Genomic DNA, 15272 nt, shown 5'->3' on the forward strand with positions numbered 1-15272 from the left:
TAGAATTATATTCTCCAGCTCCATCCATGTTGTTGCAAATGGCAAGATATCATTCTTTTTACAGAGAAATAATATTCTATTTGTGTGTGTGTGTGTGTGTGTGTGTGTGTGTGTGTGTGTATATACACACCACTTCTTTATTTATCAGTCCCTGGACATTTGGGCTGCTTCCATATCTTGCCTATTGTAATAATGCTGCTGTGAACATAAGGGTACATACATTCCTTTGAAATAGTGTTTTTGTATTCTTTGGATAAATACCCAGTAGTGTGATTGCTGGGTGATAGGGTAGTTCTATTTTTAACTTTTTGAGGAACCTCCATACTGTTTTCCATAGTGGCTATACCAATTTGCATTCCCACCAACAGTGCAAGAAGGTTCCTTTTTCTCCACATCCTTGCCAACACTTTTTGTTTCTTGAGTTTTTTATTTTAGCTGTTCTGACAGGTGTGAGGTGATAATCTCACTGTAGCTTTGATTTGCATTCCTTGATAAGTGATGATGAGCATCTTTTCATGTGTCTGCTGGCCATTCATGTGTCTTTTTTGGAGAAATGTCTGTTCATGTCTTCTGCCCATTTTTTTTTTTAATTGGATTATTTGGTTTTTGGGTGTTGAGGTGTATCAGTTCTTCATATGTTTTGGATACTCTTTATCAAATATGTCATTTGTAAATATCTTCTCCCATTTAGCAAGCTGCCTTTTAGTTTTGTTGATTGTTTCCTTCAATGTGCAGAACCTTTTTATTTTGATGTAGTTCCAGTGTAATTTTGTGTTTATTTCCCTTGTCTCAGGGGACCTATCTAGAAAAAAGTTGCTATGGCCAGTGTCAGAGCAGGTACTGCCTATACTCTCTTCTAGGATTTTTATGGTTTTAGGTCTCACATTTAGATCTTCAATCATTTGGCTTTGGCTATTTGGGGTCTTTTGTAGTTCCATACAAATTTTAGGATTTTTTTTGTTCTAGTTTTGTGAAAAAATACTGTTGGTATTTTGATAGGGATTGCAATAAATTTACATTTTGCTTTGGTTAGTATGGACATTTTAACCATATTTGTTCTTCCAGTCCATGAGCATGGGATGTGTTTCCATTTGTGTTGCCTTCAATTTCTGTCATTAGTGTTTTATAGTTTTCAGAGTATAAGTCTTATACCCATTTGGTTAGATTTATTCCTAGGTATCTTGTTATTTTTGTGCAGTTGTAAATGGGATTGTTTTGTTAATTTTTCTTTCCACTGCTTCATTATTGGTAGAGAGAAATGCAGCAGATTTCTGTAGATTGATTTTGTGTCCTGTGACTTTACTGAATTTGTTTATCGGCTCTAGCAGTTTTTTGATGGAGTCTTTTGGGTTTTCTGTATCATGGTATCTGTAAATAGAGGAAGTTTTACTTCTTCCTTACTGGTTTGGGTGCCTTGTATTTCTTTTCATCATCTGATTGCTGGGGCTAGAATTTCCAGTGCTCTGTTGAATAAATGTGTTGAGAGTAGACATTCTTGTCTTATTCTTGACCTTAAGGGAAAAGGTCTCAGTTTTTCCCCATTAAGGATGATGTTAGCTGTGAGTTTTTCATATATGGCCTTTATTATGTTGAAGTATGTTCCTTCTAAACCTACTTTGTTGAGGGTTTTTATCATGAATGGATGTTTTACTTGTCAAATGGTTTTTCTGAGGATAGAGAATATGTCTTAACCTTATTTTTATCATCCGCTCTGTGGTCTCTCTCTGCCTCTCCCCCCTTTTTTCCTCCCCCCCCCATAAACAAACAAATTTTAATAAGGGATAATTTACTGTTGCCCAGTTGTGTGCCATAATTTACGTCCTCCACGTTTCTGTTCAGGAGCCTATTTTCCTTTTAGGTTTAAAAGGCCTGCACTCACTCTCTTGCTTCCCTGTTCTCTCAGATGGGCTAAGGAATAGACATTATCCTCACTAAACATGAGGAAATTGAGGCCCAGAGAGGTAGGGTCACACATACAGGAGTCAGACCCCATCTTCTGACTCCAAAACCAGTCCTTTTTTTTTTTTTTTAAATTATTATTATAATTTTTTTATACCACTGCAGGCTTCCCTTTCAGGCTGAGGATGTGTATCTTTCTATCACTATAAACCACCTGGTTCTGGTGTGTGTTCTTGGGCTTTTTTTTTTTTTTTTTAAATGTTTGTTTATTTTTGAGACAGAGGATGTGCGAGTGTGAGCGGGGCAGAGAGAGACGGGGACAGAAGATCCAAAGTGGGCTCTGTGCTGTGACAGCAGCAAGCCTGATGCAGGCAGGGCTCAAACTCATGAACCGTGGGGTCATGTCCTGAGCCGAAGTCAGATGCTCAACCAACTGAGCCACCCAGGTGCCCCTAATCCATCTTGGTCTTATTCACCTTGGTAACCTTCACAGTGCTCACCTTAGGGCGATTGTTAATGTTGAATCCTTCCCAGTTGTGACTATATACTATCTACTGTCCTTCCTGTGGAAGAGAAGGGGTCTTATTGACTTGTATCTATCAGTGTGCAGTCTTACCCAGGGATGTCATTGAAATGACCACTTTGGTTTTTTAGCAGTTTATTTATTAATTCTTTCATTTAGTCATTCAAAAATATTTATTGACTGCATACTCTGAGCCAAGCATTGTTCTCAGAGTTCTCACCCTGCTTTCATGGAATTTAGATTTTCCTTGGACAGTTGATGATAAACAAATAAACCAACAAGGTAATTATAGACTGCAAGTGACATGAAAGAAATCAAGAGAAAAGTGAGAGAGAAATACCAAGGAGTGAGGCTGTAGACATCATGCTCTGGAAAGTTCCTGAGGAGAGATGAAAGGATGAGAAGGGGTCACCTGTGGGGAGAGCTTAAGGAGGGAAGGCTTCAGTGCTTGTGTTTGAGGAAGAAAAAGGCATCTTATGTGGCTATAGCAGAGAGACCCAGAGAAGGGCAGCAGAGTTTAAAGCTGGGGAACAATATAGTCCGATTTGTGTTTTTAACATCACTGAGAGACATGGTAATTAAATGAAATGTGTGTCCCTGGACTGGATTTTTTTTTTTTTTTTGGCTTCCAAGGATGTTATTAAGACAAATGGCAGAATTTGACTATACATCAAATATTAGATAACAGTATTATATCAATGTTAAGTGTCCTGAATTTGATAATCCAATGTCTTTATGAGGAGAATGTCCTTGTTCTTAAGAGGGGTGAAGGGTTGTGATCTTTACAGCTTATTCTCAAATTGTTCAATAAAAAAAGAGGGATCAGAGATGGCAAGTTGTTAAGAGGATATGTGTGTTTATTGTAATATTCTTGTAACTTTACTGTAGAGTTGAAACATTTTCAAAATAAAACTTTAAAGGTCACTGAGGCTGAGGTATGGAAGAAGTTATGGAGGGGAAAGAGGCAGGAGGGCTCGCAGGAGGCTGTTGGGATGATGGCTGCACACACTGGGGTGTAACTGGAGAGGGAGAGAGGGGGACAGATCAGGAAATATGTTTTGGAGATGGAACAGACAGCTTGTTAATGGATTGGATGTGGTGGCCAAGGGGACAAGCAGGAGGTAGAAGTTGTTCCCTGCGGCTCCTTGATAGTTATGGACTGAATTCCAGTAGAATCTTACCCTTCCTAAAGTGCGTTCACTCCCAGTCTGCCTTACTCAAGTCAGCCCCTCTATGGGTAGTTACCACAGGAATTTATTTCACAGGTGAGAGGAGGCCCAGGGAGGTGAAGTGACTAATTCGAAGTTAGCACATATAGGCAGAAAATTTCTTTTCTTTCTCCCTTTCTTCCTCCCTTCTTCCCTCCCTCCCTCCCTCCCTCCCTCTTCTTGCTTTCTCTTTCTTTTCTTTCTTTCCTTTTCTTTTCTCTTTTCTTTTCTCTTTTCTTTTCTTTTCTTTTCTTTCTTTCTTTCAGAAAATTTACTTTCTTTACCCAGAAAACCAAAATGCAGGCATGGGATTAGTGCTCTTCAAACTGAATTCTCTCCCATTAGATTGTTGTGTAATCAGTGAAATAAAGGACTACTATCATCAAACAAACAAACAAACAAACTGAATAAATAGCATGTACTTACCCATGTAGAAAGGGTAAATAATGTCTCATGGAACTTCTGTTTCAGTTAAATAGGTATATACTAGGTCATGATATAAAACATATTTTTTACTTTGAATTACAATCAAAAGTTGGAAAGCCATGCAGAGGATTGTTGTAAACAGAAATCTTGCAGTTCCCATGGGAGTAAGAAAGCAAAAGACAAACTCACTTGGGTGGCTACTGTTGGCTGTCTTGTGTTGTTTATTTCTTTAATGATTGATGGGCTATAAGTCAGTGTTTTCTTAGTTGACTTCATAGTCATCCCCTACTTTCAGTCTTAAAGTGCTTGCTTTGTGCCAGGCATTGTTCTAGGCAGTAGGAGTGAGGAGGACAGACATGACTCTCAAGCAGCTTACATTAAATGTATTACCAAGTACAAACATAAGATTCCTTCAGTATTAAGTGATAGGTGCTCCAAAGATCCAGTAGGACTGGTCTGGGAAGGTGATGTTTGAGTTCAGACCTGGGTGAAACTGAAGATGCAGCTTTGCCTCAGGGAAGAGTGTCGCAAGCAGAAGCAGTAGCTGTGGCAAAAGCCATGAGTTGAAGACAAGCTAAGGGTGTCAGAGGGACAGAAAGATGGCCCTTGAAACTGTAGTGTGGGGATCCAGGCAGAGTGGAAGGAGAGGAGATCAGATTTAATATATTTTTTGAAGATAAAACCAACAGGACTTAATAATGAATTGGATGTAGGATGTAGAGGGAGGATGCATCTGGGTGGATAATGATGCTGTTTACTGGTAGGGAAGGCTGGAAGCTGATGCAGAAATGTGACTTGGGAGCCAAAGAAATCTATAGTTCTGTATCTGGCCATAAAGTTGAGAGGCCTGTTGGACATCCAGATAGAGACCCACGGTGGTCAGTTTGATAGTCAGGATCTTGGGTAGGAGGTCTGAACTAGACATACAAGTTTGAGACCCATGAGTGTATAGCTGGAATGGGGCTGATAAGCTTATCTGGGCAAGGATGTAGATCGGAAGAGCAGAGGTCTGAGGCCAGATTCCCAGGACAGGTAAGAGAAAGGAGCATCAGTGACAAAGGAGGAAAGCCATGTAGGAGCTTAGAGGAGAGGGGAGGACTTACTACCAATTTATGTAGCATTGACTCCCCACTTTTGAGCCCTGGACTTATTAGCAGTAAGGGAAGTTACTTATCTTGAGAACTTAATCCTCTGTGTGAGATGTATATGCTTTAAACTTCTAAAATGTTTTATTTAATACATTGGTGATAATAGTACTCATTTCACAGAGCTGTTTGGTAAATTAAATTAGTTAATACACACAGAGTGCTTCAAACAGTTTCTGGCACATAGTAAGAACTTAATAACTGTGAGTTGTTTGTGGCAGTGGTGCTTATTATAAGAAATCAATTTGGGCTTAAGGTCTAGATTCCAGATTAGTAAAGAAGAAAGAGAATAGTAGTGTTGGCTTTTCATCTGAATGTGTTATGTGATAATCAATTTTGTTTAGCTGGTTCCCTGAGTTGCACATTAAAGCAGTCTCGAACAATGAGGGGCCTTGTTACTAGAGTGCCATTAAATGGTGATATCAAGTGACCCTAAAAATCAAAGTAATGGAAAATTGTCTTTTTTTTTTCTAAAATATTTAATTTGCTGTTTTTTCATAACATCTCAACCTTCCTTTCAAGGTCAGGAGGAGATACTAATTTTTACTATACTGCTACATCTTCACACAAATTATCATCTGAAGGAGCTTCTTAGAATTGACAAATGAACTTTGTTTTCCTTCCCAGGAGGAACTTGTTAAACCAATAAAGTTCAAAATTCTAATTCCCATTCCTTACTAGTGTGTACCATTTTATTCATCTCGAATAAACATACAACCTCAAGCACCCTGCTAGGCAAATAGATTCCTTTTTAATTAGTGGTTCTATATACAGAATTTTATCATAGTGAAATTTATAAACCAAAAGGGAACAAATATTTACACTTGCAACTTCATGTCAACCTTGCCCTGAAAATGTAAATGTATCTCCCATGTTTCTACTACAGTAGTAGAAAAATAAGCTTCAACTTCTTAGGAGCATGTCTGCTCTGTTATGTAGGGAATGTGGAAGATACATAGAAGTGTTCTTTCTTTGTGACTGGCATTAGTTTTTTTCACACAAAGACTTGTTATTAAAAGCTAATCTTTATTTATTTATTTATTTACTCATTTACTTATTTATTTATTTATTTGTTTGTTTGTTTATTTATTTATTTATGTAGTACTATTTCTTAGGCATCTTTAAGTACCAAGGCAGAGTTTTATTTTGAGGAGTTATTGCATTTGTAGTTACCATAAAGAATTATTTCTCAATTTAAGTAGACCTTTTTTATTCCAAGGCAAAATTAAACCAACCACAAGGGTTTCTGGGAACAGAATAATGCTGAGGTTTCGTGTGTCAATATGAGCAGCCTAATACTTTACAAAGGAAGATTTTATTTATTTACTTAGTTATTTATGTTTTTTATTTTGAGAGAGAGAGCGCGCATGCATGAACTGGGGAGGGGTGGAGAGAGAGAATCCCAAGCAGGCTCCGCACTGTCAGCACGGGGCTCCATCTCATGAACCACAAGATTATGACCTGAGCTAAAATCAGGAGTTGGATGCTTTACTGACTGAATTACCCAGGCACCCCTACAAAGGAACATTTTAAGTGATGCTTAAATAATAATGGTTTAAAGATCTCAACTGAAATGAAAAAGCTTATTAAAATGTATTGAAATAATTTAGAAAAGGGGGGATGATTTTGCCAAGATTTCGGAGAGGACTAATTTTTTTTCAAGGTTTTACTACAGTTTTGATTGAGCTGCATTAAATGATTCAGTCTAATTTCATCTATTACATGTAGTTATACTATTCCTGCATCCCAAAATGATTTTAGGTCACTTAGGTCATTAAAATATTTTTTATATAATAATCTGTTTTTCAGAGCATCAAAAATAATTAAGATGAAAGAACAAGATCAACCCTGTGTCTGGAATGAATAATTTAGTTCTAAATATCCTAGAAGCTAAGGAGAAAGTTGGGGTTTTTAAGATTTTCATTGTCAGATAGGGAAGCATAGAAGTTTGAGAAGAAAGAATTTTTTCCCTGCTTTTTCTGAATTTAAGGACAATTTATTTTGGATTCTAATCCTATATAGTCAACAATGAGTAATACCGTTGACAGTCTTTCTTCCCACTCCTCTCTTCTCTTCCCCCAAAGGGAAACACCTGATTGTAAAAATAATGCATGCATACTGTTTATATTAAAAGAAAAATTTCAGACAAGTCAGAAATACATGTATTGAAATTTTCTTGAATGATACTATTTCTCAATTCACAGAAAGGGGTGGCATTACATCATAACTAAATGGAGATGCTTTGTGTGTGTGTGTGTGTGTGTGTGTGTGTGTGTGTGTGTGTGTTTTTAAGACTTTTTAATATTTATTTTTTGAGAGAGCATGAACCGAGCATGAGCGGGGGAGGGGCAGAGAGAGAGCGAGAGAGAAGGAGACATAGGATCTGAAGCAGGCTCCCGGCTCTGAGCTGTCAGTAGAGAGTCTGACAGCTCGTAGAGGCCACGTAGAGGCCACGAGATCATAACCTGAGCCAAAGTTGGACACTAAACTAAGTGAACCACTCAGGTGCCCGTGTTTTTTGTTTTTAATTTTAACTAGTCCCCACACCCAACATGGAGCTCAACTCATACCCTTAAATGAAGAGTCCCATGCTCTACTGACTGAGCCAGCCAGGTGCCCCGGTGGAAACAGTTTTGTGAGGCACTTTGATGATAACAAGTTTAGCATTTATTGGGCATCTCAGATTTGCCTGTACTAGGAATATAGAAATGAGTAAGACACCACTCTTTACCTTAAGAAACTCCAGGATTAGTGGGGTTCACTTAACTCATCAGATAAGTGACTCATCAGATATTTCATATTCGCTGAGTACCTAATATGGATATAGTACATAGTGGTCAACAGGGTCTAGTAAGGTGTATCAGTAACTAACCATACAACTCATGCTAATGTTGTGTCTTGAGTGCCTGGGCTTGTAGGGAACAAATTACCTTGAGAGCAGAAAAAGAATTTTGTTTTGTTGGGGAAGACTTTCCCCAGAGGGAGGAACTTTTAGGTTGCAAGTTAGTATCACAGTGTACCAGATAGCCCAGAAATGGGGAGGGCGTTCTAGGCAGAGGGAATAGCAAGCCGAGTTTTGGAGTTTTGGAGGTGTGATCAGACCCGTATCTATGACCAGTGCTAAGTAGCAGATGGCCAAACACAGTGTATGGCTCAGGGAAGTGTGTTGGAAAATGAAGCTGTGAAAAGATGGTAGAGTTGTGTCCAGCAAAAAGAAAAAAAAAATTGGACCTTAGTTTGTAAATAGACTTAAAAAAAATTTTTTTTGTTTATTTATTTTTGAGAGAGAGAGACACACACAGAGTATGAGCAGGGGAAGGGCAGAGAGAGAGAGGGAGACACAGTGTCTAAAGCGGGCTCCAGGCTCTGTCAGCACCGGATTCCTATGTGGGGCTGGAATTCACTAACCATGAGATCATGACCTGAGCCCAAGTTGGACGGAGACTTAACCGACTGAGCCACCCAGGCACCCCTGTAAATAGGCTTTTAAGGCAGAGGAGGAAGGATTTATATTTTAGGTACAACACAGGTGGAAGAGCGGAACATTGATTGTGGGGTGGAAAGATTAGAGGCATGGATTGAGATGCTAAGTGAGGTAAGAACAGCATCTGTGTGGGTTGAGAGGATGAATCAAAATGCAGAGACATTTCTAATCTAAGTTGTGTGCTCTGAGAGCCAGGAGTCTGTGAAGGATGATGGTTGCAGAGGAGAGAACAGGGAATACAGACCTTCAAGGATTAGCCTAGGAAGTGGGCCTGTTCATTATTACTGTATATTCTGAGCAGTTTTACTTTTCATTTTGTTTCCTTTAAGTAATAATTGTATGAGTAAATATCTTTTTTTTTTTAAATACAAAAACTGCTCCCTCTTGGCTTATTCTGGGGATTGAGCCCACGATGTTGGTGTTCCTGCCACATCCTACCTAACTGAGCTAACTAGCCACCAAGCAGCTAGCCCTCTATATTAGTATCTTTTTTTTTTTAATTTTTAAATGTTTATTTATTTTTGAGAGAGAGAGTGGAGAGAGAGGAAGACACAGAATCTGAAGCAGGCTCCAGGCTCTGATCTGTCTCCACAGACCCTGACATGGGGCTCAAAGCCATGAACTGTGAGATTATGACCTGAGCCAAAGTTGGACACCCAACCGACTGAGCCACCCAGGCGCCCCTATATTAGTAAATATATTAAGAGAAAGGTTACCTTTTGGGGGCACCTAGGTGGCTCTGTCGGTTAAGTGTCTGTCTCTTGGTTTCAGCTCAGGTCATGATCTCACAACTCGAGTTTGAGTCCTGCGTGGGGCTGTGTGCTATCAGCATAGAGCCTGCCTGGGATTCTCTGTCTCCCTTTCTCTCTGCCCCTCCCCTGTTCACATTCTCTCTCTAAATAAAATAAATAAATAAATATTTTAAAAATAAAATAATTAACATTAAGAAATTTCACTTTTATCCACAGGATACCTGATTATCTAATACATATAATTTTTTAAGTCTTTAAGAGTAAAGCCTCTTTATAATAAAATCAAACTTGTTTGAAACATATTTTTTTAAAAGAAACCATGATAAAGATGCATGTGCCACTGTGTAGCCTCGAATTACCCTCTCCTCATTTAGGCAGATGTTGCACGTTTTAAGACATCCTAGTCCATTCCCCATAGCCCTGGGGCAGAGGCAGGGGCAGTCTTCCGGCTGATACTGGATTTGGATACTGGCTCCTCCACCTTCAAACTACGTGACTTTGGGTCTTTCACTTTATCTTGGAGCCATAGTCTTCTCATCTGCCAAGTGGAAAGATTAGTATCTTTTTGAAGCTTTAAAAGAAAAAGCATTTGTTGGTTCAAATTGGAACATATCTAAGAAAACTGGCTGACACTTTGAAGAGGCCAGTTTGAGGTTGTAGACTTGACATTCACACCTATTTCATGACCATGGAAAACAAACTATTCACATTTCAGCTTTTTAAAAATGACCCAGCTGTATACCCAGCAAACACCCCTAACCCATGTCTGGCCCAAGCCTTATTCATCCCTGAGCTCTTTTTTTTTTAAACCTCCTTGGTAAAATATACATACCTGCTGTAAAAAAAAAAAAAAAAAAAAAAAAAAAGAGAGAGAGAGAGAGAGAGAACAGTTTGCTCTTTTAAGTTCTTTTCCATGACTATCTTTAGGTCTGGAATAGCCAGACCTCTTAAGAGGTAGCTGCCTCTTAAGAAGTCTCACAGATAATGTAAGTTAGGGATATGCCCACCTCAAATAATGGAGAGCTTCAGTGGAGATTGAACATGTGGGAGTTCTTTGTCTCTTGCAGCAGTTGTGGGGAGTAACTCCGAGGCTGGCACAGCCAGCTGCCTGTACTGTCACAGTGTCATCCAGACCCAGGGCCCGTGCATGTCTCCCCTTCACCATCTTTAGTATAGAGGTTTTCCTCATGTTCTTAGAAGTAATTTCGTGTCTAGGCATCACTTCTCTATTCTAGCAGGAAACAGAGGGAATGGGCCAAGGGTAACAGCAAAAGATTTCTCTTGGTGAGGCTTTTCCTTCTTATCAGGAAATGACTCTATTCTAGCAGGAAACAGAGGGAATGGGCCAAGGGTAACAGCAAAAGATTTCTCTTGGTGAGGCTTTTCCTTCTTATCAGGAAATGAGGGAACCCCTTTCCCACCAGGGGCTTCTGCTTATATTCCATTAACCTGAGCTGAGTCACATGGCTATCCGTAGTGCAGGTAGTCACGGAGGTCAAGAAGTTAGCTTTCCAGTCTTCTTGGTTAGAAATGCAAAGGAGAAGGTGGTGGGAATGGGTTTGTTTGTATCAGTCTACACAGTAGCTGCTCTTCTTAGGGCAACATTATCTTACAGTTACCCATGTCTGGGTCTTATCTAGGATGACCAGTGTCCTGGTTTGCCTGGGACTGAGATTTCCTGGAATGCAGGACTTTGTGTGCTATAACCTGGACAGTCCTAGGAAAACCAGGATGATTGTTACCCTAGTCCTTTCATATTCTCTTTGGCAAATGTATCATCTCTTGAGGATGGAGCCACCTTGACTAGGCTTACAAAGACTGAAAAGCAGCTTAATAATTTAATTAAAAAAAATTTAATAACATAGGATAGTAACTTAATTATAAATTATACAAAATAATGACTATTAAATAATAATTCACAATGAGAAATAAGTGATATTGAATCAGTGGAGCATATTGGAAGAAGAACTTCGTGGAGCTGCCTAATGCATGTGAGATTTTGACCAGGTATCTTAGAGCTGCAATGTTGCCCAACTCTAGCGGGGCTCCGATCACAGCAGCCTGGGATTAATTCTGTAATATTTTTTAGTAATTGACAGATTATACCAAAAAGAATTGTATGTTATCTCAGGCAGGGTGTATGTATGAAACTCTGTTACAGGCATGCACTAGCTAGCACACATGTAGGGGTGGAGTATTAGACATCAGAGGGTCTCCTGACACTGAGCTTTCTGCTGAGGTTGACCTTGAAAGCAGTCTTAATGGGGCACATGGGTGGCTCACTCAGTTAAGCATCTGGCTTCGGCTCAGGTCATGATCTCATGGTTCGTGGGGTCGAGTCCCACATCGGGCTCTATCCTGACAGCTCAGAGCCTGGAGCCTGCTTCGGATTCTGTTCTCCCTCTCTCTCTGCCCCTCTCCTGCTTGCACTCTGCCTCTCGCTCTCAAAAATAAATATTAAAAAAAAAAAAAGAAAGAAAAAAGCAGTCTTAATGTAGACCCTTGGTGGGTGACATGGTTGGGAGAATAGGATCAGAAAGAACCTTTTTTCCCCCTCCTCTACCCCTCTGCCTGAAGCTGAGATCTGGTCTGGATGGATGTATCTGCCGGCTGCAGGAATCCAGATCCTCCTCCTCTTCACTTCATTTAGAACCGGAGCCCTGCCCCTTCTTCAAGATTTCCTCTGCTCTCCTCCCTTCCCTGTTTGAACAGATTCCTCTTATTTCTCCTCTTACTAGGAGAAATAGGAATCTAGCTCACTGCCCCTTTTCCTTCACTTCATTATAAAACTGTGTGATGCATATTTTATATTTTCTTGCATGTTTGACTTTCAGTTAATATTTAACGATAATTTCATTCTGTAGACATCCTCTTATCTGATATCTTGGAACTCGTCCCTGTACCTCTTAATTCTAGCCTCTGATGATAAAGTTTTGTGGGGGTTGGGGGGGGGAAGTGTGCTATTTAGACATATTCTCTTATTAGTGAGGTATTACTTAGTATGTGACTAATTCTATGCGTCTGTAACCAGTTGTTGTTCCACCCCGTGAGTCCTGACGTAATTTAGAAAGAATTCGTTCTTTGTTAAAGACCTTTTCTACGTGGGCCACATGTTTACAGACCTATTTCGTAGTAATTTGTGGTTTTTTAGGTATGTCAATAGAGATGCTGTAGCAGTATGCCTGGATTCTGTTAGATAAACATTTTGTAAGATTGCTTACTTTAAAAACCTGTCTTTGTTTAAAAAGTTAATTTCTTCTCTAATGTCTTAGTAAAGAAATTTTTTAGTAAATCTGATAAATTCTAGTTAAAACATTTTGTTTTTAGTATTTTAAGCCTTTTAACATTTTGTTTTTTAATATTGTAAACCTTGAAACCTCTTGAAGGTTGATATATTAGTACTTTTTTTTGTCTGCATACTTTTCTTTTGAATTTTAAGAAATCTGTACTAGAATCTATAACATGCTTAAAATATACTTTTGATGATCATATGGGTTTTTATTACAAACAGCTAAATAAAATTTTCAATGAATGATAGTGTGCATATGGTAATATATTTCTCATAATTTATATGCTATTGGGAGAGTGACTCACGAACTGTTTTCTCTTGAGTTCCTGAGAGTTTATAAAAAGATTACAAACAATTGGTGACAGAATTGAAATAGTGAATGTGTAAAGTGGAAGGGAAAAATACTTCTCATTTGTTCCTCTCTTACCTTGGTGAAATTTTTACCACTTAAAATTTTCCAGTAAATTCAAGGTCAGTACATGAGTCTAATATGGTTGTACCCATCATGGTCTAAGGATTTCCTGTCTTGTCACACGACATGTGTGTTCCCAGAGGAGAAAATACAGTTTGATTCCATGATGATAAATAGCAGTTCAAGGACACTGGAGTCAGGTAGAAAAGGATGATCACTGTTTGAGGACTATGAGGTAGTATGAAGGGGAAAGGAAGGGATGAAAGGGATGACATCACTAAGCTCCCAATTGTTGGTCACCGCTAATAACTTTAGCTGCCCTTCTGGCAGTATTTGAGGCATATATTTCCTTTGACCTTTACATTAGTAGGATGTCATAGGCCTTAGGATCCAGCATAAACCTGAGCTGAAAACAAATTGGAGTTGTTTGTGACTTGCTAGAGTTGTCCTTAAGGTAGAGCACATCTCTGTGAGAACTAGTGAATGACCCTGGCCAATTAAAGCTCAGTTTATTAGACAGTGTCATGGACAACCCAATGAGAACACACAAATACTTAGAAACATGTGTAAAATTCAGACTCCTAATGCACTGTTTTATACCTTGACACTCCTGGATAAGTTATCTTGGTTTTTACCTCCAGGCTTCCCCTTCTGTACATCGTTATCCACCTGGGTTTTGATTTATTTTTCATTGTGCACTTATTATCCCTCTCATTGCCTCACTCTGGGGGAGAAACTTTTTCATTGCAGTGTGGTGTAACTTTGCTGCCTGGGACTTTTAACTTGAAAGTCTTAATGTCCTAGAAGTCTACAAAAGAAATAGATCCTTTTTCTTTTACTCCCTATATGTGTGTTTTATCTTTTAAGGAATGTTGGCATTTACTGAGGTGTGGGATGGGGGATGCCCCAGGTAGAGGCTTTGTTTTCATTCACAGTTTCTTAACATACTCATGGCAACCTTGCTCCTAGCTTCAGATTTTGAGTTCTTAGAGGACTTGGATGTTTTGGGTTTGTATGCATACATTTTGAAATCCCTGGATTGAAAATTTCCTAGATGTTTGCACCCTCTACTCAACCTAGGACATTAAGGGTTATATACAAATTAGCCCCCTAAATGACCATTAACTAGAAATGTTATCTGTCCAAAGAAAGGATTCATGTGACTCCAAGTATGCGTTACCCTCTATATAGCATATTAATTTTGGCAACAGAGATAGATGAGAATTTTGCTGCGTTTAAATTTTTCATTATGATGAGACAAATCTATTATTATAAAAGCTCTACTCATCAGTGAGAGTGTTTCCTTCTGTTGTTTTGATTAAAGGAGCAGTGTATTTTTAAATTTAATTATGGGACTTTGATGATCTGATACTGGCTTCAAGCTAAGAGTTCTTTAGGTTTCCAAGATTTATGATGCGTCTAGAGCAGAGCTGATCAAAAGAATGACGGAAATCTTCAATGTCTACACTGTTCAACAAGATAGCCACATGTGGCTGTTGGGCACTTAAAATGTGGCTAGTGAGACTGAGGAATTAAATTTCAAATTTTCTTTAAAATTAGAATTTAAGGGGTGCCTGGGTGGCTCAGTCAGTTAAGTTTCTGGCTCTTGATTTCCACTCAGGTCATGATCTCACAGTTGTGAGATCGAGCCCTGTGTTGGGCTCTGTGCTGACAGGGCAGAGCCTGCTTCAGAGTCTCTCTCTGCCCCTTTTCCTGCTATCTCTCTCTCTCTCTCTCTCAAAATAAATAAACACTAAAAAATAAAATTAGAATTTAGTCACACATGGTTAGTGGTTACCATATTAGATAGCACAGATCTAGAGCATGTAGAAAATGTCCATTTAGTATAATGGCATCCTGGGCTTTCAAGTTTCCTTATTTTTGGTTGGGAAGTTGAGGCAGGTTAAATTTGAAATTGATAATGGATAGTATTGCTCTTAGCCATAGGGAAAGACTTCTTTAATGAAGATGTGAGTTTATCAGACTTAAATATATTAGAAGTGAACTTTTTTAAGAAGGTAAATACTCATTCCAAAAATAATTCCAGTATAATTAATTGAACAAATATTTAGAAAATATTTCCTGTGTATAAAGAATCATACTAACTGTGGAGGTCAGAGGTGAGTGGAACTTA

General features: G+C 38.8%; 1 protein-coding gene and 1 long non-coding RNA gene across 8 annotated transcripts in view; one reads left to right on the plus strand and one right to left on the minus strand.

Moving 5' to 3' along the window:
- Window positions 1–15272, plus strand: part of KAT6B (lysine acetyltransferase 6B) — a 195807-nt gene that overhangs the window by 44239 nt on the left and 136296 nt on the right. The window lies entirely within an intron of this gene.
- Window positions 1–15272, minus strand: part of LOC125148071 (uncharacterized) — a 28297-nt gene that overhangs the window by 12232 nt on the left and 793 nt on the right. The window contains exon 3 of one of the 2 annotated variants that reach the window (XR_007145406.1): window positions 9781–9975. The exons of the other annotated variant lie outside the window; for it this stretch is intronic. This is a non-coding gene — a long non-coding RNA (uncharacterized LOC125148071). Of the gene's footprint in view, window positions 1–9780; window positions 9976–15272 lie in introns of those variants that run through there. 2 annotated transcript variants of the gene reach the window in all.

This window comes from Prionailurus viverrinus, chromosome D2 (assembly GCF_022837055.1).
Source record: "Prionailurus viverrinus isolate Anna chromosome D2, UM_Priviv_1.0, whole genome shotgun sequence".
Lineage (NCBI taxonomy): Eukaryota > Metazoa > Chordata > Mammalia > Carnivora > Felidae > Prionailurus > Prionailurus viverrinus.